This window comes from Lepidochelys olivacea (assembly GCF_965140295.1).
Source record: "Lepidochelys olivacea isolate rLepOli2 genome assembly, chromosome: 6".
Taxonomy (NCBI): domain Eukaryota; kingdom Metazoa; phylum Chordata; order Testudines; family Cheloniidae; genus Lepidochelys; species Lepidochelys olivacea.
The window spans coordinates 4406336-4411615 of record NC_140416.1 but is presented as its reverse complement, the minus strand read 5'-3'; the positions used below and the strand labels follow the sequence as shown (position 1 = coordinate 4411615).

The window sequence follows — 5280 nt, the reverse complement described above, 5'->3', positions numbered from 1 at the left end:
CTGTATGAGCAAAATGCAGTGGTGAGGACAAATTGGGATTTGGGCGATTTGCTCCTTAAGACAGAGGTGCAGAATCTCCACATCTGGGTCTTTCCCTCCTTCTTTAATTTTGCCATACTTCGATATGTGATGTGAAATGTGATGTGATGTGAAACGTGAAATAGCATTGTTTCTTTATCTGTTTGGAAGCTGCGACCTGTGTCTGATATTAAAAGAGAATCACCATTACATTTAATGGAAATTAACTTCTGTAATTCTCCATTCACAAAAGAGTTTCTCAGCCTGTTTTTGATTTCAATGTAAAGGCTTCCTTCAGGCTCTCCAGTGCCTGTTCTTTGGTTATTTCACCCCAGTCCTCAGGGAGATCGGCTGGGAGAGCATCAAACTTCTTAGCAAACTGGTGATTGAATTCCTTGAAAACAAACTTCCAGTAATTGGAAGCTGTGATGCTGGGATCTGGCTGGATATGCCAGTCTGGAAAAAATTTGCAATAATCTTTATAAGGATGAAACTCCCCTTTTATCTCCGAACAGCTGAATGTTTTATTTGAAGCTACACAAGAGGAGCATATATCAGAGACAAGTATTCTTGTTTTATTCCACCGATATGCCCCTAATCCTTCAGGTCGGTGCACTGAAGCAAAATGCTCATCATGCGCAGGAGCTCCTGCTTCACAGGGGACTTTACAGAATGGACACTGCTTCCCACAGCCAAACACTCGCTTGAAGATTTCATCCTGGGGCTTCACTGCAAGTTTTGAGAGTTTTGACTGAATTTCCAGATTTTCAAAAGTGGATAAAACTTGTTTTTCCAGGTCAGGAATAAACTGTTCTATAAAAGCTGAAAATTGGTCTGCACTTGCTGTGTTTTTAAACAGTATCACTTCTAAGCTATCCCTGGGAATGACTAGATCCTGCTGCAGCTTTTCACACAAGTTGTCTAAAAAGGCAGAGACTGTCTTAGTCTTCTCACCTTTGGAGTATTTCAGAACATGGCTGAGTTTATTAATTATTGGGGAGAAAATGCTTTTCTCCAAATCTCCCAATCTTGCCTTCTCTTTCTAGAGCATTAACAAGTGTCTCTGTATCCGGGTTTTGATAAAATCTACATAATTCCTTGTGTATTGCACATAATTGTTAAAGTCATTTTCTTCCAACAGCTGCTTCAGAACAAAGAATTGGAAAAAACTCCGGGTGCTGTACTCAACAGAGCGTTCACTGCTGAGAATGTCATCCACAATTTCTGTCCCAAGTCTCTTGTTCACATAGTCCACCAGGGCAGGTCTCAGACACTGATCACAGAAATTCCAGGCCCTGTCCTGACATTCATTCTTCTCTAAGTACAGAGTTTTGAATGTGAAGAGATATTGAGGTGTCAGTTTCCCCAGATGCTGCAGAGGATCATTTTCTTTAATGAATTTTTCATGCATCATCTGAAATGCCCAAGCTGCATTCCCCAAAATGTGAAGCTTCAGGTCAACTGCAAAGCAGACGGTGGTGTGAAGGTTTTGAACATCAGCCTGCTGAAGCCACTCGTTAATCATCCACAACAACTCTCTGCAATAAGTTTCACCATAATCTGCTTTGCCATTTACTTTTCCATCAGTGTAACTATTGCACTCTTCTATTAAGGATTTAGCTACAGCCTCTGTTTTATGCCAGCATTCCTGTGTCAAGAATTCTTTCACACCTGATATTGATAGTGTGTAACCTCTGAACACTTTTAAGTCTAAGTATTCCTTTTTCATTTTGAAATGTTGTGTTTTACAAGCACACAAGCTTTTGGCATCCTGTAACATCTTCCAGACTGCACTGCCCCTATCCGCTAGGTCTCTTCTCAGCTGGAACTCCACATCTTCAAATATGTTGCGTCTCTGTAAAGGAATGAGTGATAATTCTGACAATGTTTCTCTCCGCATGTTCTCAAATTCCTTCTCCAGCTCATCATTATTTAATTTGCAGTTGCTTTTCCTGCAACGGTTCAGAAGACCATCCACTTTTTCTTCAGTTTTTCTCTTGTACTCTGACAGGACAGAGTCTGTTTTGTGTTGGCCTTTTTTAATATGAATCGCTTTTTGCCACTTGCTGAATGAATAACTCTCCAGTTCATTCCTGAGACTATTGGCACTTCTTCTAAAATCTTCTTTGTACTTTTCTATCAGGAGCAGATTTACTGCTCCACTTTCAAAATACTGTTGTAAATGATTCACAATCTTCTCTGGTTCTTGCCTCAGTTTTTCCTGTGCCTCACTCTTTAGTCTGATTGAAAGATTAGTGTCTAGTTTAGCTGGTGGCTGATTTTGGATGAAAGTTTCCTTTTCAGATACCCAGAAACATATCTCCTTCCGGAAACTCCATTCCCACTCTGCATATTTCACAGACAGCTGGTTATAGGCTTCATCAACAAGGCTGTTTCTAAAGCTGAAAATTAAGTTCTCATGTTTTACAGCATTCCACAGGCTCCTCACCCATTCAAGAAATTGGGGAATGTCATTGGGAGTTCTCTCTTGTGAACAATCTTTCAGAAATTCAAACAAATATTTCTTTAATTCATAAATCTTTTGACTGTATCCCAAATTCACTGGAGCCATGGGGGGCACTCCGTGCCACAAAGCAGGAATGTACCAACTGTGTTTTTCCAGATCATAATCCATAATATCAGAAAAATTCATCTCCTTGCATTTCTTTTCCATGTTTGCTGCAGCTTTGGTCATTTCATTCAGCTGTTCCAGGAGGTGTTTCCTGTCCCTCATGTTTTGTTCATGTGCAGACACGTCACTGACGTTCTGATGCACAAACTGGCAGTTGGTTTTTTTTCCCGATTTTCTCCATTCTGAGAAATGCATGGACCACAATTTGCAGAACATCTTTCATTTCAGTGGCATTCTCCATGGCCATGTTAACGATGGTGATGTCACTCAGTCCAATCACCAGGGTGGCCAGCTCATTGTCATGTTGATAACTATCCTCCAGCTTGGCCAGTTCGGGGGCTTCCAAGCCTTCTGTGTCTATCACCAGGATGAAATCACAGCCCAGTTCCTGCTGAAAGTTCCCTGCCACTTTAATGAGTAACATGAAGGCTCCTCGTATACATCAGCCACTGCTCACTGCAAACTGCAGGCCGAACATGGTGTTGAGGAGGGTGGATTTCCCAGTGCTCTGTACTCCCAGCACCATCGGAACCAGCATTCTGGACCTTCCCCCCAGCTTGGCATCAAGCTGTCTCAGAACATCTGTTACCCACTGCAGTGGGATGTTGGAAATGGCTCCATCAATGATCTCCATGGGAAACCCTTCCAGCATGAGGTCAGCTGCTCTGCCTGGGAGATGGGTGAATTGCCTTTGGCTTTCTGCCATTTTACCTTCTTTAACCATTGAGCATTCAGCTTCATAAAACTGCCCCAACTCACGCATGAAATGCTCCACTCCTAAGGAACTGGCAGAGATTAATTTGTCTAACTCTGCAAACGTTTTGGGGTCATCTTTTGAGTTTTTGCATTTCTCTTTATATTGATCCCGTAGTTTAGAAAGATTCTCCCTAGCAATGGGATCCAGGCCAAACTTCATCCATTTCAGGAAGTAATGTTTCTCCCTGTGACGTAGGTGTTTTATTCCAGTAATAAATGTAATCAAACCATCAGTAAGGTCATGTTTATTCTTCTGAGCACATACATCCATTAATTTCTTTTTCAGCTGAGATTTATAGTTCTCAAGTGGGGTGTCTCCTTGCTTTCTCATTCGGCACAGCTCTTTATCCACTTCAGCCAAGTTTCTCCATGTCTCCCCTTGGAGTCTCAGCTTTTCCCTCTTGTACTTTGCCACATCTTTGATTTGTGCAGCGATTTCCTTTGCATATGTGTTTGCGGTCTGACATTCCTTGTTATCCTCATCTACCTGGATGCCTAATTGACGTGCTGTCTCAGCCATGGCTTCTATACTCACTCTCTTGGGAGAAGATTTCATTATGGCTGCTATTGCAGACTGCAGAACTTTTACAAATTGTGCCTTATTTGTGGTACCTCCTTTCCACAGCACATGTGACTTGTTCAGTTTCAGCATCGAGGCTAACTTTTTCAGGAATTCCAGCGTTTCCTTGGCTTTCCCAGCCTGATTATTGAAGATGAAGTAGTATTTAGTGGCTGATCCCTGCAGAGATAACAGCGTGTATTCTCTCTCATTGATGCTCTTCGTTAATATGAACACTGCTGAGGAGACCTCTGTGAAAAAGCTGAACTGCAGCCAGTGCGACTCAATGTCTCCCCGCAGGTTTGCAACCGCAACAGGCTCTGGGAAAAGATCCAGATTCTCCCTCCCAGCAGGGAAATACCAGGAAATCTCGAGCAGCCCACCTGCGATTTCCCGGGGGACATTCCCAGACTCCATGTCTCGATGGATGAAGAAATCCTGGTGCTGCTGGGAGGGGCTGATAACCTCATTGAGGAGGTGGGACTTGGAGAAGCTGCAGCTCCCCATCCGCACAAAGGAAATGGTTGGCATTGACGTGAGCACCAGGCTCTCCTCTCTGAACCCTCTGCTCTCTGACAGGGAGTGCGGCCTCCACTTCCTCACAATGTCCCTCATGGCCCACAGCAGTAGGGTGCACTTGGGGGTGTCGAGGGCAGGTAGCAGCAGAGGGAGGGCAAACTGGCACATGGACATTTTGGACAGGATCTCCTGCTGTAGGAAACTGTCTGAGCAAAGCAGAATGGCACAGAGAACATCAAGGGTGTGCAGGGAATCACTGGTGTCTGTGTCACTGAGAAAAGAAAAATCTTCAGGAATATCCAGATCCTCTTTGTCCATAGTTAGTGTTTGATCATTGGGTACCCTGTGCTCAAGGCTTGTGCTTCTTGCCATCCCATTCAGAGCCATGAGCTTCCTGAGGAAATGCCAAGGTAAATCTCCTGTTGTCTGAGGAGGGCAGTTCTTTAGACTTTCTGGTGTGATTTCCAGGACATCTCTCAGCTTTAGTTTCCTGCTTCTGTATTTCTCCTTTTCTAACTTTGACTCGATGTAATGAAGGGCTTTTGGTCTCTCTGCAGAAAGGTAATACAACATAAACACTTTGTTAAACTGAAAATGTTTTCAGGTAGAACTCTTACTTTGGTATTAGGGCCAGAATGTGAAGGAATTGCAATTATTAAACAAAAATCGTGGAGGTCTGCATGCTCCTTGTGAGTGACAACCACGTAGCGGGGTCGTGTAGCTGGAGTACTGAAGCACCATTTATCTGGTGCAACCTTCACAGATTTGACCCAACTGTCACACTCTCAGTCATCCT

General features: G+C 43.4%; 1 pseudogene across 1 annotated transcript; it reads right to left on the bottom strand.

The window, feature by feature from the left end:
- Positions 1-277: 277 nt before the first annotated feature.
- LOC311522641 (up-regulator of cell proliferation pseudogene) lies at positions 278-5057 on the bottom strand (annotated as a pseudogene). Its single transcript has one exon. The product of its transcript is annotated as an up-regulator of cell proliferation pseudogene (transcript).
- Between the last annotated feature and the right edge of the window lie 223 nt (positions 5058-5280).